The following is a 15,160-nucleotide window of genomic DNA, read 5'->3' on the forward strand; positions in this document are numbered from 1 at the left end:
ATCATGTCCAAATAAAATTCTAACCCCATCCCCCCCCCCCCCAAAGGGAATAATCTTGAAAGATGTTAAAAAGTTAAACTTTGAAAGGGGGTGCCCCCTAGGTGCTCGATTTGATTTTGTATCCACATTGATCTCAAACTATTCAGCTAAACTGAGCAATGGAGCCAAAAAACCTAGCCATTCAGGTGCACCCATTTCAGATTCAATCCCTGCAACTGAATGGAGGGGCCCATGCGGCCTCAGATATTGGGCCACAGGCCGGGGGAAGATAGTGGTGGCCGTGGGGGAGGAAGGGAGGAGGAGAAGAGAGTGCTCCATGTTCTTGGATTGTGGGGTTGGGAGGAGCAGCTCCGCATTCAGCCAAGTATGGAGGCCTTCCTGTCAGTTAACGCCACATTGTGCTGTGCAAGGTCAGTGGGTGGCGAGTGAAGCGCTGGGGCTTTTGAAAATCAAAACTCGGTCCTGAAAGACGTGCAGGACACTCACTTAAATCAAATTATTCTAACCTTTAAATGTTCCCAACATACTCCTGCAGTCAATGCATCTTCCTTATCCAATGTGGCGTGTAGCACAATTCCGGTCGGAAGTATGCACACACTTCCTGCTGGCTGTATTGGGAGCTTAGTAGGCACTGCGTGGCTGAATTTCTAGATCAACAACTCCAAGAACAAGTTGTTATCTGTAGATAAATGAAATTTTATATATAGTATAATATATTGCAATAAGGTGGTGAACAATTGTTTTTCAGACTGCAGGGAAGTATACAGTAGTGTCCCCCAGGGGTCAGTATTAGTACCACTGCTTTTTGATACATAGTAATAACCTGAACTTGGGTACAGAGGGTATAATTTCAAAGTTTGCTGATGGCATGAAACTCAGAAATGTAGTAAATAATGCAGAGGACAGTAACAGACTTCAGGAGGACATAGGCAGACTGGTGAAATGGGCAGACACAAAGGCAGATGAAATTTAGCGCAGAGAAGTGTGAAGTGATGCATTTTGGTAGGAAGAATGAGGAGAGACAATGAAAACTAAATGGTACAATTTTAAAGGGGGTGCACGAACAGAGACCTGGGTTGCACAAACATAAATCTTTGAAGGTGGCAGGACAAGTTGAGAAGGCTGTTAAAAAACAAATGGGATCCTGGGCTTTATTAATAGAGGCATGGAGTACAAAAGCAATGAAGTTATGCTAACCCTTTATAAAACACTGGTTGGGTCTCAGCTGGAGTATTGTGTTCAATTCTGGGCACCACACTGTAGGAAGGATGTCAAGGCCTCAGAGAGGGTGCAGAAGAGATTTACTAGAATAGTACTAGGGATGAAGGACTTCAGTTATGTGGAGACACTGGAGAAGCTGGGGTTGTTCTCCTTAGAACAGAGAAGGTTAAGGGGAGATTTGATAGAGGTGTTCAAAACCATGAACGGTTTTGATAGAGTGAATAAGGAGAAACTGTTTCCAGTGGCAGAAGGGTCGGTAACCAGACGACACAGATTTAAGGTAACTGTCAAAAAGGGAATTAGATAAGTACTCAAAGAGAAAAATTTATTGGGCTGTAGGGAAAGAACAGGGGAATGGGACTAATTGGATAGCTCTTTCAACGAGCCGGCACAGACATGATAGACCAAATGGCCTCTTCCTGTGCTGTAGCCACTATGATACATTGTTAACAGTTGCAAAGTAAGCAAGAGCAGCAAAGCCTTTTCAGGTACCACACCAGTAAGTGCAGCGGTTTGCACAAAGAATTTAAATTCACTTTAGAAAAGACATACAAAATCCAATTTGATGCAGGATATAATGAAGGTACAAACATGAAGGCCAGTGTCATGCTGCCATCAGTGTACTGCTTTCCCTACAGAAAACCCATTAAATAATGGACTGAAGTAAATTTGCCTTTTACGAATGCTACCTGATCCAGGTGAGCAACAGGGAATAATGTACCATCCAAATATTATGTGAGCATCTTAACAAGAACATTCCAGTCACCAATGGTTAGCCATTTGGAGTGATAACGAGCATAAAGTAGACAATCTTTTCTATTCTGCAAAATACTATGAGCCTTGGTGTTTTCCAGGTTTTTTTTTAAATTGAAGTGCTTCATCTAAAGCTTAAAGCAGTTTCAGGGTTAATAAATGATTAAAAGTTCTAATGGAACACTCTAGTGAAATCATCAGGACCTGGGGCTTTTAAGTTTGGAAGAAAGTGGATTACTTTTTTTTTTTTAAAAATCCCCTAATTGGATTGTTCTATCTAGTAAATCTTTCTTCTCCTGCGATATCTTGAGATGCATTACATCTTCCACTAATTAAGATTACACACTCCAGATAGTGTTTTTAGCATGAGTAATCGTGGCCTTTTTTTTTACTTTTATAGGGAGTCAGAATAGTTTTCTTTGCATCTTCTTTTTTAAATACAAGCATTAATAACATCCGCATCCTTTCCCTATATTTGAGTCAGCTGTGGAGAGGAACCTGGAGCCATTCACGGGGCAGAATATCAACTGAGGCACAGGTAGAAGTTATCCAAAGGGTTCAGAGAGCCAAGAAATTGATCCTCGAATGCAGCGGAGGTGTGTAGTGGCCTCACGTATTCACAGTTCACACCAGATCAGGTATACAAGCAAAGGAGTGTGCAACAGTGGGAGTGAAACCCAAGGACGAAGATCAGTGCAGATGAGGGAACTGGTTCAAGCAACAAATATAGGGTGGTGAGGAGCACACAAGATCTGGAGCAACAGCAGGAGCTTCAGCAGCTCTAATCCACTCTAGCGAAGGGTGATTGAATAATTCTGAAGGATAAGCAGAGCAAGGCAAAGTCAGTGGTCATGGGAAGCAAGTGGATAGCAGAGATCATTCAGGATCATCTCCCAGGATCCAACCCTCTACTTGTTGGTATCTCAAATAATAGTATGGTACACTGTTCACCCCTGTGCTCGCTAACCTACACTGGCTCCCAGTCCGGGAAAACCTCGATTTTAAAATGCTCATCCTGGTTTTCAAATTTCCCCCCCCCCCCCCCCCACCATGGCCTTGCTCCACCCTATCTCGGTCACCTCCTCCAGCCCTACAACCCTCCGAGATCTCTGTTCCTCCAATTCTTGCCTCTTGCACAACCTGGTTTTAATCACTCCACCATTGGCCGCCGTGTCTTCAACTGCCTTGGTCCCAAGTTCAGGAATTCCCTCCCTAAACCCCTCTCTCCTCCTTTAAGACGCACCTTAAAACCTACCTCTGATCACCTGTCCTAATATCTCCTTATGTGACTCAGTGTAACATTTTGTTTGATAATGCTCCTGTGGAGCACCTTGGGGTGTTTTACTACGTTAAAAGGTGCTATATGAATGCAAGTTGTTGTAAAATAATGCATCATTACTGTTGCCTGGAAATCAGGCATGAACCTACCCACTGCAGAAGACTGCACACAGCCCTGCAGTTCAATGCTGGGGTGCTCTTGTCTGCAGGAGCACATTGGGCATCAATGACACTTTGGACTTGAGGGAATTCTGCCATTCTATAAAAAAATCTAGCAGGGAAATTATAAGTCCCAGATGGCCAGCCAGCAGAATGCTCAGACAGACCATCTGGGAGGTGCAGCAGGAAGCCTGGTCCAGTTTCACGGCCAGGCCTCATTTAAATGCAGCTGGCAAGCTGCCCAACTGAAATGAGCATTTAGAGGCAGCTCTCCCGGTTTGGGCCGATACAAGATAAGTTGCTGGAAGGGGTTCAGGAGCATTATCTGAATACAAAAGGGGGTGGGGGGGGGGGGCCCAGGGCAGCAAACGGCCCAAACTATTTTTGTGGGGTCCGGAGGAGCACTCCTGGCCCCACAAAAATAAGTGTTAAAAAAAAAAAAAAAAAAAAAAAAACTTACCTTGGAGGACCACGGCTCTACCCAGTAGTCTCTAAAAATGGTCCTGGGGCCCTATCTACACAATAGGACCCCAACTAGCATAAAATCATGAGTCAGGCAGATGCAGCATCCACCCAGCTTTAATATAGCTGTGGGGCAGAAAACTAGTGATAAGTGGACTTTTCATTTTAACTCCTGTAACCTACATTACCACAGCAACGGCACTTCAAAAAAAGTATTTCATTGGGCTGTAAAGCACTTTGGAAAATCCAGAGGTTGTGAAAGGGACAATATAAACTCAGTCTTTCTTTCTTTTCCTGGTGCTCTTGTGATCCATGTGGAAAGTGACGTACCAGCTTCATCTGGAAAACGGGACATCAGTCACCTGGTTTATGCAAATAGAATGGAGACCAGTCCCTTTTCCTATGCATTTTACCCATATATAGGATCACAGGGTGCAAAGCAGAGAAAAATTGACATCAGGATACTCTACTTTCTGGTCCTGTGAGATGGGAAGGGCAGGTTGCCAAAAGATAACAAAAAGTGACTCAGGTTATGTCATGAATTTTTATACAGTCTCACTAGATACTCTGTAGACGTCTAGCCAATCAGATTTAAACTATTCTCAGTTCTGTTCACAATAGCACTTATCCTTGAAGATCCTAATCTATTACAGCGCCAGTACTCAAGTCTAGGAGAATATAAATCTACTACTAGATTGTCTGCTGCTGCCTTCATTATATTTGTAAGAAAAGCACTATTCAAGCTTTCTTCATTATTGTAAACCTCATGTTAAAGTAAAATATATATCTATCTATCTTAGTTTAGGGGCTTGCTGTATGTCCAAGACAAGCATTTTACAACCTGGTGAAAGAACAGACCTCTGAGTAATGAGCACCTGGTACTATCCACATGATCTTGTATTTCAGCTAGAGAAGGGGAGTTGTCTCTGGCTGTATTATGTTTGGTTTGAAGATAAGAGTTAGTGGCATCTCAGAGGCAACTATCATGAGGGAGGTGGTACAGCCAAATGTGGATGCAAGGGAAGAGGACGGATAACGATCCCAGCTGCAGAGAGAATATAGAGCTAATTGTCTCCAAAATGTATACAAAGTTGGGTGCTTTTTTGTACTGATTAGAATATTCTGGGAGCAAGGCTGGACTGCTCAACTAATCAGGACCTTTGAAAGTGCAGTTTGAAGTTTTGGACAGTAATCAACTTTGTATCAGGTTGTATTCATCTTGTATTATGTTGGATTGTATTCTTATAATAAGTAACAAAGATGTTAAGATACAACTTCTTAATAAAGTCATTATACTTTGGAACAAACCATTTTACAACCTTTTGATTAAAGGACACGAACAGTAAATGTATATTACTTACAATACTCCTAACACTATTGTTGAAGCTCCCAGTGTCTCTGCAGTATGCCATAGCAGGAGATGTTTATTTTTATGTTTTCCCAGTATATTACATCAAACTTGCAGCATTATGCCAATTGATGGTGAAAAATGTGCATCTCACATGAATTTCCTGAATTTATGCAAGTTCTGAACGAGCTGTAGGACCCAAAGTCATATTTTAGTGCTTTATGGCATTAAATTATATTTTTCCTTCTTGTGAACTAAAAAGGTATTTTCTGTATCTTTGAATGCATCTTTTTGAAATCAGAATGATTTGCATTAAAAATTGAAAAACTTCTATGATTGCATTTTCTTAATCATGCTAGCCCCGAGTTTCCTCCTGATTTTCACCCGGATAACAGCTTCAATCGGTGAAAATTGGTGTAAATTTACAATATTTCAGGAAAATCCAGGCCTTTTATAGAGTTTTAGCAGCTTCATGGCAATTTTCAGTGGCCATGAATCCACAGTACAAAGCACCTTATAATTTGAAGCTGAATATAGTCTTCTCACTTCGAGCTAGTGCAAATCCATACCAGTACAGCTTTGATAGTGGTAATTAGGGAGATATGGGTTTTAGAGCTACGTTGTTAACACAGCTGGTAATTTTAACCTAACCCACCTAGTGGGAAATTGATGGGATCAGATCGGGCACCCGTTTTACAATCTCCTCCTCCCTCCCATTTTACTTTTCATGAAAGTCAATGGAAAGTAAAATCAAGTGGGGTGTAAAACAGACAGATAATCTGATCCAGGTCAGTTTCCCGCTGTGCAGGTTAGTTTAAAATGACCCCTTATGAGTTCTTTAGTAGTATAGTGAACTCTAAAATGCAGGAACCATATTATACCAGACACGAGAATTTCATACTGCTACCGAGTATGAAGACAAAAAAATGTCTGAGTTATAGCTCAACTTGGTGAGCAAAAGAAAATCAAAAACATTTTTAAAAGGGGAAAAGAGTCAATTTGGCAGTTAATAGCTACTGTTCTCTAGCCATACTGTAGGGTATATAACAAAATTATTAAGTATATTTAATTTTCCTCCAGATATGGCACTCGACAAGCATTTACATCACATATGTGCCAAGAACTAAAATAAAGTGAACTGTCAACAGCATTGGTGATGGGGAAGAGTGTTCTGCTGAGTATAAAGCACTTAAGTATTGCTTGGATTGAATCAAACTTACCTCCAAACTCAAATTGGCTCATCACTCTAGGAGTTTTAAGTTGTTGCTGGATAGATTCTGCTTCAGGCTCTTCATGAGGCCTTCAATCACTTGCTTTATTGTTGACCTTGAGTATCCTTGCTATCAGCTACTCATCCCAGTTGTCACCATCAAAATTTTTAAAAAGCTGTTTCATTGTCAAAGTTAATGCATGAAAATCATTTGTGAAAGATCTGGGATAACGGTATCACCATCTTAATATTTTCCCAATGGAGAATCCAAGTTTTCAATATATTTATGTGACAGCAGAAGGTAGAGAGTACTCCCATGTCATAGGAATCTAACCTACAGTATCAAGGACAGAAATTTGTGAAGGAAGTGGAATGACACTTTTGCCTTGGTTAACCTGGATAATAAAAATGCTTTAAGTAAATTCAGCATAATCATTGGAACATTATAAGGTACCAATTATTTATTGGTTGAGATGCAGTCAAGAACTTCTCACTAGTTGCTTATCTTCTTGAATTTCTTCAGTTATCATACATCACTGATTGTTGGTACATTTATTCATGTACACATTAGATTCTAAAGGCATATTTTTCTCTATTTGCTAATGTTAGCAAAAAAGGAAATATGTTTCTCACTTTATGCTCACTTCTAATTTTTCCACTGAAATTAGTGGACAGAAGAAAATGTAGCCCATGTGTGACTTGGTACAAACCACCTTTTTTCCCTCCTGTTATAATATATTATTACAGAAACATGGATGAAAACTATCAATCTTTAACAGTATTCTTTCTTTTAAAACTCCCCTCCTTTTTCCAAGTCATCTCAAAGGTTCTTTGCATATATTTAATCATATGATCCACCTCTTTTAAATAGAAGGACTTACTCAGATTCTGTACTGTTCAGTGTTTCCAAATTATTTTCTTAGATATCTTTCCCCTGTAATATTAAAATATACACAAAGGGAAATGTAAAAAAAAGAGAAATAAGTTGCACTTATATAGCACCTCAAGTCCTCAGGATCTCCCAAAACACTTCACAATCAATGGGTTACTTTTGAAGTGCAGTTACTGTCATATGGGTAAATACGGCAATCAATTTGCACACAGCAAGGTCTCACAAACAGCAAGTAAATGACCAAGTAATCTGATTTTGATGGAGAAGGAGCAGAAGTCCCTGCTCTTTCACCTGCACAGGCAGATAAGGCCTCAATTTAGCACTTCATCCAAAAGACATACCTTTCTGACTCAGATTCGAAAGAAAAAAAAAGTTATACCAACTGAATCAATCTGACAGAGTATCTGTTGTCTCTCAGGATTTGATTGTTACCATTAGAACACCCAAGCAGCAGAACAATGGGGACAAGTCCAGGGTGCAACTGGAGCCCAGTTGTCTGATACTGCTGATTCTCAGGATAGCAGAATATGCCAGGCCTCCGGCCTTCCCCCTCAGAGCACCACACCAATGGAATGTGGGAGGCAACACCAGGCTACCCAGGAACACATTCCAGTGATGCAGCCAGCAGCAGCTCCCTGCCAGGAGCCAACTGCCATTACATGAGGGCCACCACAATCTCATGACCCCTTCGTAGAACGAGCAACCAACCAGCCTTTGCAATATTCGCAATACATCTACTGCTTCTCCTAGATGCAATCGGAATAGGTGAAATAAAGGCAATTGTAGCCACCGAGGGGAAGCACAAGATAAGAAACAGCAGGTTGCTTGTGTTGACTGTGTACTTTGTTATAAAATAGAATATGCACTGATGTTGTGATTTATTGTTCATGGTGCTTAGTCATACAAGAAATGATGCACTTATTTGGTGCTGACTTATTCAATCAAGTGATGAATAGTGTCATGGTCATGTAGGGGCAAAGAGGGCTGATGTATTTTCTGGGATGGGTACTGGATTGAGGGAATGTCCCTTTAATTTGTAAGTTGGTGGGGGGGGGTGGAGAGAAGGAGGTAAGGCTCCGGTGTCAAAGGTAGACTGTGTTATACGGAAAAGACGACTTCAGTGATGAGATTTCCTCTGATGCCACTTGCAACAGTCACTGAGGAGTCCTGAGTGCAGGTCGTTGTGGTGTTCTTTTCCATGTAATTCTGCCTCCTCCCTTCTAATAGCACACAAGGGTATACCCATAGGGAATGCCATACCTGCACCTGAGAAGCCCACACTGTAGCTGAGGTTATAAAAATCTCCCAGTGCTCTCAAGACGGTCAGAAGAATGAGAAGCAAGTCCAGGTCTGTGTAGGCAGAATGCCACAAAACAAAATCCCTGTAAAAAGCTGTTCCCTGGTGCAGAAATTGGTAGTAAAACACTATACTCAGAAGCTCCTCAATTCCACCTGTCCCTGGCAGCAATTGCACCTTATAACTCACAGTCTAATTTACGCAGAGTGCTTTGAGAGTGTAAAAGCTCAGAGCTGCAGTGTCACTGGCCCTCATTATAATTTATGTAGGTGAGGTCACTCGGGAAGGGCCAAATAGTGTGAGGGAATTTCTTTTGGGATGGAAAGCAAGTGGAAATGGCTTCCGCCCCATTTTGGTGCCAAAAAAGTTGCTTACCCAGATTATAAACTGAAATTATGCCAAAGTTTTGGAAATTCTCCCCCAGGATGTTTTTGTTCCGCAGCATTCTGGAACAATTAGCTGCATTTTTGGCTTTAACTTACAGGATTATGTTTACTAAGAAATTGTAAGTCAGTGGCATTGATTGTTGTGTTTGCTTAGCTTTGTGTTCAATTTTATCTCTTCCATTTTTATTAAAGCCCAGAATACACAGGAAGATGGTCGAGACAATGTTGCAACGGAGGACAACAGGAGCAGACAACCAGCAGATCTAGGTTTGACCCAATTTCTAGTCCCTCCTCCTTCCCCCACCCCCCCCCCCCCTCCCAAACCTATCTCCAGTTCAGTGCAGCGTTCTACTCAATCAATATTGTGCCAGCCTGGAGCTGGTGACCTCGAGCGGACAACTTGCAGATTAAATTTTAAAACAAGGCCCAAGCTCAAAATGGCTCAGGCCTCCTCGCCCACTTGACAGGCAGGTAGCCGGTGCACTCCTCCACTCGTCACCCAAAAAGTGGCCCCACAGAATAAATCTATCAGCCAATGTACCAAACTCCTCAATCACCATCCCTGGCCATGTCCTGTCCCACCAGTGATATACAGTCGGGTGGAAGCGGCCCAGAGAGTCCTGAACATTGACTCCAGACCCTATGACGGTTGAGGGCTTCAGATCAAACAAAGTCGAGAGAACCTCCTGCTGATCATCTACTCATTTAACGAATCAATACTGCTACATGTTGAGCATCACTTGAAGGAAGCTCCGAGGGAAGCAAGGGCACAGAATGTACTGTGGTAACACTGATGGAGCAGGTAAAGTCCTGAATGATGCAGCTGCCAGACTGGGCCTAAGAACATAAGAAATACGAGCAAGGGTAGGCCATACGACCCCTCAGGCCTGCTTCGCCCTTCAATAAGATCATGGCTGATCTTGACCCTCAACTCCACTTTCCCGTCCGATTCCCATATCACTCGATTCCCCTAGAGTCCAAAAATCTATCTCAGCCTTGATTATATTCAACGACTGAGCATCCACAGCCCTCTGGGATAGAGAATTCCAAAAATTTACAACCGTCTGAGTGAAGAAATTCCTCCTATCAGTCTTGAATGGCCGACCCCTTATCCTGAGACTTTGGCCCCTAGTTCTAGACTCTCCAGTAAGGGGAAAACCACCTCTTAGCATTGCAGCCTGTGTTAGGTGGTGAGAGAACCAACACAAGGAAGTAGCCTACTTGACCTTGTCATCACCAATCTACCTGTCACAGACGTGTCTGTCCATGATAATATTGGTAGGAGTCACCACTGCACAGCCCTTTTGAAGTCAAAGTCTTGTATCCACTGAGGGCATTCTGCTTTGTGTAGCATTGCACTTCCTCCATGCTAAGTGGGACAGACCAGCAGTGCAAAATTGGCAATCCATGAGATGCCTAGGCTACCAGCAGCACCAGAATTATATACCACCACAATCTAACCTCATGCCCGCCCCATCCCTCACTCCTTGATCAACCTTGGTTCAATGTGGAATGTAGAAGGGCATTCTGGGAGCAGCAAGTCATTCACTTCCACATCAGACTACCCTGCATCTGTCTGATTGACAGTTTAAGTAACAAATTAGAAGCAGTGCTGAACTGGCATGTTCTTGGAGAAAGGGAGCTGAAACACTTTAAGGTTGTATTTCATCGGAGTACAGAAGGCAGAAAGCGTAAATGATCCTTATTGCAAGAATCACAAACTTTTCTTACATTTATACCTAGCTTGATGATCAATCGGTTTTAGTTTGTTTTAACTTATTTATGTATTGTCTGCTGCAATTCTTCAGTGTGTTGGAATAAATTTGCACAGGTTAAAATAAATTTGCCTATAATTATGAGTGACACAGAAGCATTACAGGAAGTGTGAATTAAAAAAGTGTTACAGACATGTGTGATGACATGTTATATGCAAAACTTTCAATATACTAGACAGATAAACGTAAACATGCCAATTATAAACATAGCAAACAATTACATGCCAATATTGGACAGGTCTCTGGGTGAGAAAAAGCCCCAAAGAGCCGCTCATGCCTCCTTTAGGTATTAGCAGCAGCTAACTGAAGAGAGAAGTAATCTACATTTGCCTGACAATAGAGGTCCTGCAAGAGTGAGGTAAAATTATGGGATTCAAGATTTACATTCTAAAAATAGCTTATTGCACCACATTACTGTCTGCCAATCAAAATGACAGCCTCTTTTTCTTCTTACAGAAAATCAACAATGCAGATTTCTTACATAAGGTTTCCTAGCTTAACTTTTGTTATTCATTTTCAATCAGCTTCCTAAACAAAAGCTCATGTTCATTTGCCATTAATCATTGTTACAGAAGATTCTGTGTGTTGTAAACTATTGGAAACATGCCAGAGGAAAGTATACTGATGTGATTTATTACACAAAAGTAAGAAGCAGTCCAAGCCTATCTCTTCTCACTTATGCAGAGAACCTTCCTGGGCATATTACTGATGAGGTAGCTTCACAATTGTTCTAAAAAAGCTCAAGTGAGATGCATATAATAGGAGTAGCTCCACAATCCCAAGCCCCATGAGTATAATTCATTGCTGGGAGGTATCATGAAGTGACCTAATATTTAATGGCAGTTTTAGTCAACCACAACCACACAATGACCTTTCAACCTATTCACAATTATTACATCATTAAAATGGTATTCTTGGTTATCACTGCTATTTGTCCAAATCAAATAGACATTTAGGGGATGATTTTTGTATCTGGCGTACACCAGATGGACAGTGGGCAGGGTGACCACTTCACACACCTAATGGTGTTGGCAAGAGGCTCAATCAATTTTCACGTTCAGGCCGCATTTAAATAGAACAGGCGAGCTGCCAGTGCTAATCACACTGATTATAGGCAGCTCGCCATTTGGGAGGGCAGGAAATAGAGAGGGGCATAGACTGAGATGAGCTTGCAGTAGCAATTTAAAGAGGAGGGCTGAAAAGATTGGGGGTTAACAGAGCAGCAGTTTTATGCAGCAAGGAAACATAAGGCGCAAATCTGCCAGCAAAGGTTTAAACTTAAGGAAGCCTTCAAGGCCTGAAAGTCCCAAAGAGAATGACGAAACAGTAATGCCAAACTTACATTCTAGCTTTACCTGTATGCAGCTTATGATCCCTTTAAGTAGTATTGCAAATAGCCACCTCCTGATCTACCACCTATGGTTTGTGGGTGGAGGCACTGATTTACACCAATATAGCTCTGGACTGCTAACTGTCATTTGACCCCTCTTTAAATAGATTAACAAGGCTCCCCAGGAGTCTGGTGGGGTGGTGGCTGCCTAAATCAAAGTCCGCCCGAAAATCAAAATGGATGGATCTCCAGTGGTATGTCGACAATTGATTTTTTAAAAAAGATTTTGTTCCACTACCGCTCCATTTATGCTTATAAACAAGGCAGTAGCAAAATGAAAATTGGTCCCTTACAATAATGAAAAAAATTCACATCTCACTTCTGGAAAATAAACCCTAAGCTGATGCCCATTACTACCATTTGGCAGTGAACAGTAATTACAACAATTCAAATTAATGGTAAAAGGTATAAAACAGAAAGTGCTGCAAATAAAGAGGCCTGTCAGCAGCTGATAGGTTACAATGACCATTTCTTAAAATTGCCTGCATTTGCAGTTTTTGCTTTTTAATCTTTGACACACATTGGGTAGAGAAGATCAAATGTATATCCTGGGTAAATTAACAGAAAGCTAGGAGTACAAAAACTAGCCTATTTGACAAAAACAATTTATGTGAATAGAAGATACAAGTCCCGAGATGCCAGGTCCCACAAGTGTGTGTGTGTGTGTGTGTGTGTGTGTGTGTCTTAAAAGCTAGACTGCTAGCATACAGCAATTTCAAGAGCCTTCAACTTCAGAGAGTGATGTAAATATGAAATTAATTGGGGAGGGGGGGGGGGGGCAGCTCTGTAACCCACAGGATCCCTCTCCATTGCAGGATGAGGTTAAATTGCCTCAAGATCTGCAAGGTTAGTGAGGCAATTTAACCTCATCCTGCAATGGTATTGTGCAAAATATTGTTGAAAGATGCCATTAGTGTATATTTTGCACAATACCATCATGGCTCACAAACAAATAATGGCTACTTAGGCTAGGTACCAGAGGGAATCCATCACCCATGGAACTACACTTCAACAAGGATTCAGTGCCCTCAGACGAGGGATGAGCAAATCAGCAAAATAAAAACTTTCCATGTACAAAATGTACAGTGCCATTTCATTTTAGCCATGATGTGGAGATGCCGGTGATGGACTGGGGTTGACAATTGTAAACAATTTTACAACGCCAAGTTATAGTCCAGCAATTTTATTTTAAATTCACAAGCTTTCGGAGGCTACCTCCTTCCTTAGGTGAACATCGTTCACCTGAGGAAGGAGGTAGCCTCCGAAAGCTTGTGAATTTAAAATAAAATTGCTGGACTATAACTTGGCGTTGTAAAATTGTTTACAATTTCATTTTAGATCAGAGTGCATTGTGGGCTCAGGGCCTTTAGTTGTTTAGGGAAAGGACCACAATTTCCTGTCCCTGAATGGGCCTCATATCAATAAAACAGGAGCATGCTTGAGATCAGGGCCCTCTGGCTGCTGATTTTCATCAGAAGCCAGAAGGCCCCAATTGCTTGCAAACATCCGAGGCAAGTCATAGTGCCATATTTCACTGGGCGCATGATCTGGGGCACCCAACAGGAAAATGAGATGGGAATTCATGAAAAACCCTTCCTGTCTCATTTGCATCACTGTGATGGGCCTGTGATTACTGCAGGCTTAGGCAGAGATCCACCCTCACCGTTCTCCTCCAGAGGAAGTGGTGGAAATCTGAAGTAATGTAAAGGAGGCAGAGACCTATTTCCCTGTGTATTGGTCCCTTTTTCCTGATTTTTGTATCTGTAAAAATATGCATTCTCTGGGAGCAAAGGTCAGGAAATTGGCCTAATAATGATCTTTGTTGGGATGAATTTACTGAGACTTCTCCACATTGAGAATAAGCCAGATGGCAGCTATTGTGTCTCAATCTCTGGCTTTGAATTTGTTGTCTTTCTATTTCATTACTCTTTGCTATTCTTAAGATTTATATTTGATTGTTATGTATGCCATTGTTATCTGTGGAACAATGAACATAAAGATAATTTTTAAAAATTCCCAGCAATGACTCAAATTCTGAAAATGACAATTTTAGGAATTAGGCAGAGTCGAAGACAGGAATAATGCACCTAAGGTGCCTGCAAGATCTCAATTGTAATTATTTTTGTTCTTGTTTTTTGCAATGATTAATTATAGAGACAAGGATTAACTTGTAATATGGATGAACATGTGTTCAAGAGCAATGAAAATATATCACCATCCATGACAGTTCTCTAGCTTGTAATTAATATCTAATGAAAGCAGTAGGCTCTGTGTTCCATTTTTATTCAAACAAGGGATTCAGTAAACTCCCTCCATGCTATTCCCATAGTTTTGGATCATGTTGTCTTCTAGGATGTGGACAGTTCAAAGCCTCAACTAATTTCCTCAAATGGGAAAGAATTTCAGAGCTTACAATGAAAATTTGTCACAGGACAGCATCATTCTCATTTGCATCCGTTCAACCAAAAATGGACGGGTGCTTCTGCATAAATATATTTAAGAAGGAGATAGATTTCCAGACACAGAAGGCATCAAGGGGTATCAGGAGAGAGCAGGAATATGGTGTTGAGATAGAGGATCAGCCATGATCATATTGAATGGCGGAGCAGGCTCGAAAGGCTGAATGGCCAACTCCTGCTCCTATTTTCTAGTTTCTATGCTGACTGCCGGAAGCAATGCTGGAAAATAGGGTGTTAAAGTGGTAGAAGTCCAGTGTTCTAGATCTCCATCTCACTTGTCATTGTTGTTAACAGTCATGCAGGGGCCAGGAGAATACCCAGGCTGTCTAGGGTGTCTAAGATGCATTTTGATAGTGGGTATGTGACATTTGTTTCTGGAGTTTATGAAATCCTTTTCTGTGGTTAAGGATTTACTCTGGAGGAATAAAGTACTATTCTGAGTTTGAGAGATCAAGCGTCTCTTTTTTTTGCTCATTTACATTTGAACCCTACCCTCCATTGTGAGAAATTCCTAATTAAGGAAATGGTCA

This window comes from Heptranchias perlo, chromosome 11 (assembly GCF_035084215.1).
Source record: "Heptranchias perlo isolate sHepPer1 chromosome 11, sHepPer1.hap1, whole genome shotgun sequence".
NCBI lineage: Eukaryota > Metazoa > Chordata > Chondrichthyes > Hexanchiformes > Hexanchidae > Heptranchias > Heptranchias perlo.